This window comes from Molossus molossus, unplaced genomic scaffold (assembly GCF_014108415.1).
Source record: "Molossus molossus isolate mMolMol1 unplaced genomic scaffold, mMolMol1.p scaffold_m16_p_9, whole genome shotgun sequence".
Classification (NCBI taxonomy): domain Eukaryota; kingdom Metazoa; phylum Chordata; class Mammalia; order Chiroptera; family Molossidae; genus Molossus; species Molossus molossus.
The window spans coordinates 90,176,420-90,189,111 of NW_023425403.1; the positions used below are offsets into that span (position 1 = coordinate 90,176,420).

A 12,692-nucleotide genomic window follows, 5' to 3' on the forward strand; every position below is an offset into this window, starting at 1 on the left:
GGTTTACAGGCTGTTCGGGGCAGAAGCAGCCTCCAGCGCTCTGTCTTCTCTACCAGCTTTGCACAAAAACAACCAACAAAATCTTGCTTGAGCAAGGACTGTTTGAGAGTCAATAGACATGTATTAGGAGATAAGATACATTTAGACAATTTTACCTCAAAAAACACACACACGAAAACAAGGGTCTTGATTAGGTGACCCTTCTGGACTGGAGATTGAATATGAATTCAGGTGTGGACCGGACACACTGAGCTACTACCAGCAGGGCCTGGAGTAGACAGAGGGGAGGAGGTACGCGAGGCCCAGCCTGCACTCCACGGTGGACCCTCGACTCCTCTCCTGAAGATGTTTCCAGTAGGAGCAGTGGCGACCAGGCGGGTAAGTGCACGGGTCCTTGCAGGATTATGCTCCTGCGGGGCTGGTGATGCCGAGCTCACCTTCCCTGGCAGCGGAAACAGATCCTGACAGAGGACAGTGGCCTCGGCTCCCTGTGTGGCCCCCGACCACTGCGCTCCCCAGGTTTCTGAGTCCCTCTGTGTGTTCCCTGCGCCTCTGACATACTTCTGCCCAGATTTCGTCCTCTTTCTCTTCACGATTGATTGTTGTTTTTAAAATCACAAAGCTAATGTGCATTTATTAAAGCAAATTCAAATGACATAGAAATATGAAAAATAAGAATTCCCTTTCCCCCACTTGGTGCTTCTCGAATTCCTTTTCTTAGCGGTACCTGCTGTGAGCAATTTAACGTACATATTCTCCCATAGAAAAACATTATATATGTGTCTATATATGCCTTCACACAGACAGCTTATATTTTTTATTTCCCTTTATGTGCTCTTATATAGAAATTTTAACATAAACTATACCAACCACATGTTTTGTTTTACGACTTGCTCTTTTTGCTAAACTAAATATTATGCATACTTTCCCATGATGCTGTGTTACAGGATACGGATATACTCCAAATTATTTAATGAGTGCCCAGTTCATGAACATTTTAGGTAGTTTCCAGTTCTTTGCCTTTTAAAATAACTTTCAATTAACATTAGGTAACTTTCGCAATTATTCTCTCCCACCCACTGCTTTAAGCTCGGTTATGTAAACGCACCACCGTATTCCAATTCCATTTGAAACGATGACAATTCGCTTCTGTACTGGTTAAGTAACTGCTGGGATATGAGCTTCAGAAAGTCATAAAATCAAAAGATATGAAAGGATTAATACCACCATTTGTTATGTATGGGCTTGCCTGCTGTTTTGATTTCTTTCTTTCCCTACACAAGATGCTACATTTTACCTATATTTTTGTGAAAAATTAACATAAAAATTAACACCACATTAATGTCATTAGTTTGGTGACACATCTCACTGAAGATGTGACAGGGTAGACGCTGCTGAGCTCTGTCTGATGTTGGCCTCAGAGTGGACTCCCCCAAAATAGTAAACCAACCACAGAGGCCAAGCTGAGCTGCAGAGGGAACAGGTGTTCATCAGACCTCTGCGGGTCTCCTCCCACTTTATACGAAACCCCAAGGTTTAACCAAAAAAATTAAAACACAGTCTCTGCCCTCAAAAACCTCCACCATAGTAGAAGACATAGACACAAAAACACCAACTGATACACTGCAAAATGAATGAAATGTGCAACTGAAGAACAAGCAAAGGGCAGGAGCAGGGCGCAGGACAGCTGTGCATTCAAAAGGGAAATCACGCCCAGCGGCTATAAAGGGAAGGCAGGCTGCTCGCTCTGCACGCTCCCTGCCTCTTTGCGTCCACTTCCATCGGCGCTTAAGGTCATTGGTCAGACCTCAGCCGCCAAAATTTTGAAGCAGATCAGCAGCAAGTATGCTTTCGGGGAAGCCTTGAACCGTGCAGGAGATGAACTTGCAGTCGTTGACTTCTCAGCCACGTGGTGTGGGCCTTGCAAAATGATCAAGCCTTCTTTCATTCCCTCGCTGAAAAGCATTCCAACCTGGTGTTCCTTGAAGGAGATGTGACGACTGTCAGGATGTTGCTGCAGAGTGTGACGTCAAATGCATGCCAACCTTCCAGTTTTTTAAAACAGGACAGAAGGTGGGTGAATTTTCTGGAGCTAATAAGGAAAAACTTGAAGCCACCATTAATGAATTAGTTTAATTATGTTTTCTGAAAACACAACCAGCCATCGGCTCTTGTGATTTTTTTTATTTACAAAAAAAGAAGATCAAGTATAGAGACTATATACTCAACTACCATCTGATTATAAATGACCATAAAATATTAATTCTACCCTTTAAAAAATAAAAAGGGAAATCACAAGAATGTGTGTGGACAGGCCTAGAGTGGCATTTTGATGGTGGGGTGAGTGGTGGAGAGGAGAAATTTCACCCACGCTTTCGGAAAACAATCTGAGATGGATTATTAAGACAAGCAAGAAAAGGAAGGCACACAGTTGGGGGATTTTTTTTTTTTTTTTGCAATAATCCAGGGGGAAAATGATGTGCCAGGTCGGGTTCTCTGAGAAGTAGATTTGTCTATTTGTGTCAGATTTGTGTTTCAAATACCAGCTCCTGGAAATCAGATCGGGCACGTGTGCCAGTGCTGCCGCCAACAGCAGTGAGGACGTGGCACGGTCTGGACCGTGTTTGGTTATAGAAGGTACGTGCACTAACGAACGGGAGACACTTTTGGCCTGTTTCCATATCATCAAATGTCTAATCTTTGCAGTCACCCCATTCCTCTTCATGTGGCATTGTGACTTTTCCAGAATTTCATTAAATTCGTGTCTATTTTTAGTTACCACAATATGTAAGAAATTCCCTATATTCCTAGTTCTTTTACCCCATAATCAGCCAGAATCAAACTACATCTGCGGTCTGTTCTCTTGCCCTTCAATATTGAGTGCTAACAAGTATTTTACAAGCATTATCAAATTTTATTCTCCATGACAGTGTTACAAGAAAAGCACCATCCGTTTATTCATCAAATATTTGAGTACTCGCTGTAAGATAGGCACTGGGAATACATGATTTAAAAAATGACAAAGTCACTGTTCTCATGGAGCTGAGCTGACCTTCAAGTGAGATATAAGACAATAGCAAATAAATGCATGGCTCTATATAAGGTCAGCTGGTGGTGAGGACTAGGTGGGAAAACGAAGCAGAGGAAGGGGATAGAGTGGAGAGAAAAGGATGACGCGAGAGAGGACGGTGGGAAGGGGAAGACTGAACAGAGCCCCGGATAAATGAGAGAATGAACCACACACAAATCCGGAGGAAGAGCATTCCAGGCAGAGGCAACATCTATTGCAAGACTATCTGAATGCTGGTCTTCAAACTGTCCAACGAGGTGAGACTAAACCAGAGCAGGAAGAAAAGCAAGGAGGCCGGTATGGCTAAAGCAACATGAACAAGTAGTATGAGAGGTGGTAGGATCCAGGGGCAGATCATATGGGGCCTTGTAGGCTTGGGGCTTTGTTTTGAGTATGATCAGACACCACTGAAGGGTTTTGAGTAGAGGAGTGACAGGATCTGTTTCACAATTTTGACTCATTTTATAGATGGGGCATCTGAGGCTCAGAGAGGTAAGTAAGTAGCCCAATGTCACACAGCAGGTAAGTCTCAGAGAGCCTGGGCTCAGGTCATGTCAGTGTGAGTCCAACCCTGTGCTCCTGACCATTGGTCTTCACTGTCTCCTTACTCACACAACCTTTTTTTTTTTTTTTAAGGCTATATCAAACTCTCAGTTTGCAGGAAAAAATATGGAATTTTTTATGGGTCTATAAAAAATAAAATTGAACATTGTATCCCTGGCAAGTAATTGACACCAAAGAACATATGGTGAACAGGTTCTCAGAGTCTCTTAATTACCTCCGGGTACCTTTGGTAGCCATTTTGAGAAAAGTTATTCATTTTTCAGGGTCGTAGACATTTGGAATAGAATTTATGTGTTGTGATTGGACTGAGGGTGTCATGCACAGAATACTTGCATGAGTCTCATCTTTTAAATTATTGTATAATTTTAGTCCTACAAAAAGTTGCAAAAGCATTTAATCCAGAGCTCCCATATAGTCTTCACTCGGCTTCCTCTAATGTTAACATCTTACATACACATAACCATGATACAATTAGCAAAATTAAGAAATTAACACTGAGCCCTGCCTAGTTTGGCTCAGCGGTTAGACCCACAGACCGAAGAGTCATAGGTTCGATTCCCAGGCAAGGGCATGTACCTCAGTTGCAGGTTCAATCCCTGGCCCCAATTGGGGCTGTGCGGGAGGCAACCAATCAATGTGTCTCTCACATAGAGGTTTCTCTCTCTCCCTTCCTCCCTCCCACTCTATCTTAAAAAAAAAAAAAATCAATGGAAAAAATATCCTCAGGTGAGAATTAAAAAAAAAGAAATTAACATTGATACAATACTGTTAACTAAACTTTAGACTTTAATCAGATTTTCCCAGTTTTTCCATTAATGTCCTTTTTCTAGTCCAGGGTGCCACATTGCATTTGGTTGTCATGTCTTCTTAGTCTCTTTCAACCTGTTGCTTTCTTGGCCTTTTTTATCTTTTCTGATCTTGACAGTTTTGAAGACTCCTAGCCAGGTATGTTGTCTCCTGGGTAGCTTGAGGTTATAGATTTGGGGGAAGAACACATCAGAGGTGAGGTGCCCTTCTCATTGCATCAAATCAGCGAGAAGATAGTATCAATCTTAATTACTAGTGATGTTCACACGTTCGTTTGACCAAGGCGATGTCTGCCAGTTTCCCTACTATCCTGTTCTCCTCAAACTTTCACCCACCAGCGTCAGCATTCATACGTGGTTCTCACCTGTTGCAATTATTACTGTGGTGTTCAAATAGTTCTATGGCTTCCTTTGTTCCTTCTATGTTTATACATTTGATTTCTTCTGGGAGGAAGAGCTGTCCTTTCTCTTTTGTTTATTCATTTACACCACTTTAGATAGATATTAATTTTGTTCTCTGCATTATAAGTCATCATTACTGCTATCTATCTTGCTGCTGCAATTATTCCAGCTTTGGCGACCAGGAGCTCCCTCAGGTTCCAACAAATCTCCATTCTGCTTTGTGAGCATCACAAAATGCTTCCGGCTCGTGTGTATTTTTCCTGCTCCAGCCCTGGAATCAACCACTTCCCTAAGGAGCCCTTATTTCTTTTATTGGGGAATTGTATTTAGAAACCAAGATCTGGGTAGTAGGCAAGGTCATTTCTTACTGGGGTGTCACTCTGTTCACTGAGGACTCAGAAACACACACATCTATATTTACTACTGTGTATCTCTCAGTGATAATGAGTCTGGGGCAATTTTGCCCCCACTCATGGGATATTTGGCAATGCCAGAGACAATTCAGGATGCCACAACTCTGGGGGAGGATCTCATGGATACTGCTAAACATCCTACAATATACAGGGCAGGTCCAAACAAGGGAGAATTATTCAGCCCAAAATGTCAGTAGTGCCAAAGCCGAGAGACCCTGATCTGTCTAAATATATGTTCAAAAGGCACAAACACACATGAGTTCACACTGATGCCTGTGACCCAATCCAGCACCATAGGTTTGTCCTAGTACTCTTCCTTTGCTTGTGTGTGGCTTCTGTCCAACACTGAGAGCCCTGGCTCTCGTCGCCAGTAATGTATTTACTTATTTGTTCAACCCTTGTACACAAGTAACGTCGCTTCAAAATTTCTAACCCATGCCTGGTGAGAGATAAATTTACTCACTAAAGTATAGTATAATGTTTGTGTATAATTATTTTTTGTCTTTAGCCCTACAGTATCTACTTAGAACACTATTTTCCAAAGTTACTAAGGTTGCCTCTTTTTCTCCACCCCACCAAAGCATAATTATATCATTTATTTTTAATACTGTTAGATTCATTTGCCACAATTTGCATTCCATCTTGAGAACCTGGTTGATTTTTTTTTAATTGCATGCAGTTAAATTTATTTTTTGGCTATACAGTTCTATGAATTTTGACAAGTGCATAAAGTTTTGTATCCACCACCACAGAAACATACAAGACAGTTCCATCACCCTCTAAATTCCTTTGTGCTGCCTCTTTGTAGACCCCCCCTCCTGTCCCCAAACCCCAGCAACTGTTCTTGCAGGTTCGCTTTCTTAAGAGTGTCATGTCAACAAAATCGTGATCTGTAGCCTTGGATTCTGGCTTCTTTCACTAAGCAAAAGATATTTAAGATTCATCCCTGGTATTGTGTGGATCAATAGTTTGTTCCTTTTTATTACTGCGTGGTACTCCATGGTGTGGATATATCATAGTTTATCTATTCACCGGTTAAAGGACATCTGAATTGGTTCCAATTTAGGGGGATTGTGAGTGAAGCTGCTATAAATATCCATGTTTAGGGTGCATGGGAGCTTAAGTTTTTAGTTCACTTGAGTAAATATCCACGAGTAAATTTGCTCAGTTGTACGGTAAGTATATATTTAACCTTATAAAAACTGGCAAACTGTTTTCCAAAGTGTCTGTAACCATGGGGAATTCCTACCAACAAAGTATTAGAGATTATTCCTACGAGCAGTTGTTTTTAGTTTTTTTCTCTTTCTTTTTAAAGCCATTCTAAAAGTGTGTAGTTATTGTAGTTATACACACTGTGCTTTTATTTGCATGTCTTTAGTAGTTAATGGTGTGGAGCACATTTCTATGTGCTTATTTGCCACCTAAATGACTTCTTTGGTGAAGTATCTATTCAAACCTTTTGTCTATCTTTTTGCTCATCATTTTAAAAACCTTCCCCCCCCCCCCTTTTATGAATGTAATATCCTCACATCCACTCCTGTTTCTGAAATACTCACTAACAGGGCTTCCCTCACTGTACCCCTCCCCCATTACAATCCCAGATTATTCTGGATATTCCGTCCAGCCAAGACGGCTTGTTGAGTTTTACTTTTTGTAGTATGTATTATGCAAGTATTTTTATTTAAAAATATTTAAAATTATACTTTAAATTTTATTTTATTGATCTACCACCCCTAAGATTCTGATATGACTCCCTAGGGCACATGGCTTCAGCATTCAGCCCCCCAGTGATGTGGTCCATCGGTCTTGCCAAGAGAGTAATGGGAGCTGGACACGCTCTTTGAGAACGTGGAACACCCTAGAGGAACTCAGTGCCGAGTGCTGGCAGGACCTCCCTGCTGGTGTCTCGGGTGGAGCAGGGTCGTGTCTGTGTGAGTATGTAGGGATGGAGGGAATGGTTTATTTCCACATGATTGCTGACTTATGGAAGTATTGGGACCAACCTCACTCTAGAGTTAAATTTAACGAATTATAATTTTAAAATTATGGGGGGTGGGGAGGCTAGAGGGAAGGCCACCACGTGCCAGATACTTTGTATTTATGAATTCACGCAACCCTCACAACAACTCTGAGAGGTCATTGCTCTCTATTTGACAGGTGAGAAAACGAAAACTGGCGGAGTCAGAGAGCTGGTCAGCGGAGGGCCTGGGCCACAGCCACTGCTGTCTGACTCCAGAACTCTCGAATTAAATTTACTGCCTCACAATTTAATTCCTGCATTATATTAGAAATAATATCTTTAGAAGGCAGCAGGTTAGCCCAGCCAGTGTGGCTCAGTGGTTGAGCGTCGACCCATGCACCAAGAGGTCACCAGTTCAATTCCCGGTCAGGGCACATGCCCAGGTTGTGAGCCCGATCCCCAGTGCGGGCTATGCAGGAGGCAGCCAATCGCTGTTCCCTCTCATCGATGTTTCTATCTCTCTATCCCTCTCCCTTCCTCTCTCTCTAAAAATCAATAAAGAAAAAAACATTTTTAAAATAAAATAAAAGGCAGCAGTTTAGATAATCACAGAGACCCTGAGAGGTGGGAGCTTGCTGTGATTGGACAGAACTCACTCCTGGCTCTCACTCATTTGTTTCTTGAATTTGAAGAAATAATTGAATATTCTTTTGTTTTATTTTGTCTTTCTTCAACAGTAGTCTCCAAACTATTTTGATTGCAAATCCCATCAGTAAAAAAATGTTTGATCATGCTTGCTCATAAAATGTTTATTTATAAAATTATATACATATAAAACCTCATTAATATACTACGTAGGGTAAAAAATATTTATAGCCCTGGCCATTTGCTCAGTGGTTAGAGCGTCAGCTCTAAAGAGTCTCGGATTCGATTCCGGTCAAGGGAACGTATCTCGGATGCTGTTTGGTCCCTGGCCCTGGTCAGGGTCGTGCGGGAGGCAACCAGTTGATCTGTGTCTCTCACATCGATGTTTCTCTCTCTCTCCCTCCCACTCTAGCTGAAGATAAATGAAAAAATATCCTTGGGTGAGGATTTTTTTTTAAATATATGTACAAAAATAGACATTATAAAAGGTTGCAATAAAGATAAATAACCACAAGTTTGCTCTCACTAGCATTTTTGGTTGAGACCCTGGGATAAATCAGATTGCCTTATTTTTGCCTCATGTGATAGGTGAGGGAGAAAGGCCACTCTACCATGTTCTTGTTGTGTACTTAAGCTGGTATTTTCTCATTAGCTTTACACTCTGATTTCATTTGAGAGATGTTTTCATGCAATGAGCCTATTTTTATTAGCGTTAGTTTTATCAAAACTAGATGTTAAAACCTGTAAATCCATGCAACCTGTCACACATAAACTGCAGTGTGTCTCAGTACACAAAAAACAAATCAGTCATGGGGATGCTATTACCCTCTCTAAGTTATAGGATTCCTCCTTTTCATTCAGACTGACTGACATGTGGACTGAGAGAGGAGACCAGTGTCCATCTATTTATTAAATACTAGAAAATCTTAATCTCAGTTAACATATTTTCTTCCTGTATACCGAAAGACTGCCTTGCATGTCCACTAGGTGTGAATACTTCATTTTAGAGACTGCTGATCTATAGAATGAGTATATGTTTCCCCCAAATAGGGGAAACCTAGGGGTCAATGGTATGAGTTCCATTATACTTTGTTGAATTAGTCAATAAAAAGGCTAAAATGCTCTTAAGAAACATATTATTGCACCTCTAAACTAATGTTGCTGCAGGAATTTAGAAAATCTGTGAATTTTAGAAAAATGTGGCTGATAGGAATCAAATTAAATGTGACTTGAATGTGGTCTGTTTCCTGCTCTACCTTTGACATTGAGTCAGTCCTCGCACAGATGGAGGAAGACTGTTTTGTTGGAGTTTCTACTGGTCAAGGAACCCAGATGAGTCTAAGATTCACTTCTCTGAATTATTTTTCCCCTCTCAGGACATCTAAGCCTTTTATAATCTCAACTTGCTTCTGAACAAGCTGGGTTCAGGTGCCTGTGATGGAGAACAATCCTGGGCCAATCCAGATGAGATCATCCAAGGCCAGCTCACAGGAGCAGCACCTTGGAATCTGAGCCGAGTTCCAACCCCAACCCAAGGGTTTTGGATGGAAGTGAGTCAAACTCAGGAATGCAGCGAATTCTACATTTAGCCCCAAGTTAGTCACCATGGCAAATAGCAGTCAAGTCATGGTCTTGTTCCACCTCTTTCTGAACTGCAACATAGTGACCGGTGGAAACAGGCCTGGAGAAGGAGCAGGCCATCCTGAATTAGGTGGGGGTTTCTGAACCACGCAGACCCCAACACAGCTTTCTACTTACTACTGAAGCAAAATGTTGTATGCTTTAAGAGTCTCCTCTCTCAGCTGTAGCTTTAAGAAAATAGTTCTGAAGTAGAAGTAAAAGAAACATGAGATGAAAGGACCTGCAGTTGAATATAGTTGAAGAAATTTACAACATAACAGGAAGAATATAATAAAGGACCTGGAGGAAAAGAAGTTTCCAGTTTCTACAGTATAGTTCATGTCCACTAGAACTTCCACAGCTAAGGTGAGCCAGTCAGCAGACAAATATAGTCTTCTACTGAAAAACAATTTTACGTACTTACATTTTTTGAATAGGAAATTCTCATATATCTTTTTATTTAAATTCAAAAGTTACAACAGAGAAAATAGTAAAAGTCTCCCTCTTTCTTCCTCGTCCCCCCAGCCACTCAGTTCCTCTTCAATTTAGAGAGATGCTGGGACAGTTCATCTTTGTTGGCAAAAAATATGTGACTTATGGGTGAGTTGGTGTGGTTTATGGGTAAGGGCAGTTATCCAAGAACAAATTCCAGCAAAATGGAAAGTTGTTAATGAAGCCTCTTTTCTTGTTTCTTTTGAAGGAATTCTTCATGGTATGCACAGTCCAGCAGCATCAGCAGCGTTATCTTCAGATCTGAAGCACCAGTGAACACCATGGAGGTGATCGGGGCTCAAGAGAAAAACATTTTGGCGGAATGGGAAGAGATAACATAATTTACCTTCTTTTGAATTTTTTACAGGATGTTTGGAAACTCTTGATGATGAGGATCTTCCTGTAAGCGTTTGAGTTGGGGTTTGGCATCTGGCTTGACCTGAATTTCCCAGGCACAGCTGGCCCTAATTATTATAAAGGACTTCTCTTGGCTCTGGAATGTTCCAAACCATTCATTGCGTTAAAATCTAGTCGTTTCCTGTTAATTTTTCCTTTCTTCTGATATAATTCTACATTCTTTCAGACATCACACTCTGCTTTATAGAATAAGCTCCTCACTTTCCGATCGTCACTCTGGTCCCAGGTTCCAGGAACCCATGATATGATTAGTCATAATTTGAGAGATTGCCAGTTAATCTCCTTTCCTGTGGGGGAGGGTGAGAAAGAAGGGAGCAAAGATTCTTTCGTACCTGATATTTTGCATGCTTAATCTCATTTAATAATAGATGCTTACCCACTCCTCTTGTATTTTCAATTTAACAAGGGTCATGCAATGGAACTAGTATAGCCTTACGACTGTGGTACGTCTCCTGGTCCCAGTCATTCCAGAAATCACCATTCATTTTTAAAAGGTGCATGTGTTTGGGGTGGGGGTGGGGAGTCAGTAGTATTTCCTGGGCAAAAACTTATAAATATAACTTTATAAATGAGTATTTAAAGTTTTCAAGTGTCCCAGTTATCTTCCAGCTGTGGTTTATGAAACCCTGTAACTGTCTCCAGGTTATAATCCTCTAGACCACCAGCTCCTAAATAATTTACTGTAATTTAAATAATAATGCATGTGACTTAAACTGTCTGGGTACTATGACAACAAACAAATGTCAATGGAGAGTGGTAATTTATTGGGTTTTTTTAGATCAATTTAGAGACTGTCTTAAAAAGTCACAGCTTAAAAATCTTCCAGACTAGTATTTTCCAAAGTCCCATCATTCGTATACCACCTTCATTACTCTTTAAATGGAATTTTTTAAATGTATCAAAATTATTGCATATAGTTAATGGTCCATAGTTCTACAATACTTGTTACAAAATATAAAGCTGTACTCCACCACTTTCAGTGCTTCTAAATTATTTTCATATTTACTTCCAATTCTTTAAAAAAAAAATTTTTTTTCTTTATTGATTTTTAGAGAGAGAGGGAGAGAGAGATAGAAACATCGATGAGAGAGAACATTGATTGGACTTCCTGCATGCCCCCCACTGGGGATTGGACCTGCAACCTGGGCATGTGCCCTGACTGGGAATTGTACTGGCGACCTCTTGGTTCATGGGTTGATGCTCAACCAGTGAGCCACACCGGCAGGGCTACCTCCAATTCTTTATTTTAAAAAACAAGCCCTAATATCTCTACTTGTTTTTGTATTTCATTTTAGCATTATTTATTGACTTCCTACAATGAAAGATTCAGATTTAGCTTAATTTTCGTTTTCCTTACTCAGCTCGCACTTCTGTTTCCCATCTTCCCATTCTTCCGATATTGACATTTGGGTCGAATCAATATTCAGCTGACGTTATTTTATTTATGAAATCACTATTGACATCTGAGCCACACAGTGAACTGATGACTTTTCCTTTTCTGCACAGCTATTTGTTTTCTTTGGAAAACTCTTTGCAGAGTTAATTATAGTACTGTGATTTGATAGGATTTTTTATACACTTTTCACTAATATATTTCCAAACTTTCCCCTATTTGCTTAAATCTTCTCTCAGCATTCATGCACTTGGTATCCCAACAGGTTCATCTTCTTGAAGAATGATCGCTGGAGTCTCCTGCCCAGCTGGGTGAGGAGGGCAGATTTCTGGCCGTGTGGTGCTCAGGGTTTCCTACTCCTTCCTACACAGACTTTTAACCACACTTGTTTTGTTTGTAGGTTTAGCTCTCCATCTCTGCTTCCAGAGGTAACAGATGCTACAAATTCCTAGGCCTTTCAGAGATTCTAAATATTTTCTTTTCTTTTTTTTTTTTTATCCTCACCCGAGGACATTTTTGCATTTATCTTCAGAGAGAGAGAGAGAGAAACATTGACATGAAAGAGACACATCAAGTGGTTGACACCCACACAACCACAACAGGGGCTGGGGACAAACTGCAACGGAAGTACGTGCCCTGAGCAGCCAATGCCCTAACTGCTGAACCAAACTGACCAGGGCAAGATTCTAAATATTTTCTAAAATACATTGATTTATATTAAGAAGAAAAAACATCTGGCATACAACTAGTGGTATGCACGGTACTTAAGGAAATACTACTCAGGTCTAAAGTAGAAACTAAGGCCCTGGCCTGTGTTTAATAGTTAGAGCATTGGCCCACACACTGAAGGGTTATGGATTAGATTCCTGGTCAAGGTCAGGTACCTGGGCTGCAGGTTCCATTCCTGACC

The 12,692-nt window shown here is 40.8% G+C and overlaps 1 pseudogene; it reads left to right on the forward strand.

The window, feature by feature from the left end:
• The first annotated feature begins 1,634 nt into the window (after positions 1-1,634).
• LOC118622443 lies at positions 1,635-2,263 on the forward strand (annotated as a pseudogene).
• Positions 2,264-12,692: the final 10,429 nt, after the last annotated feature.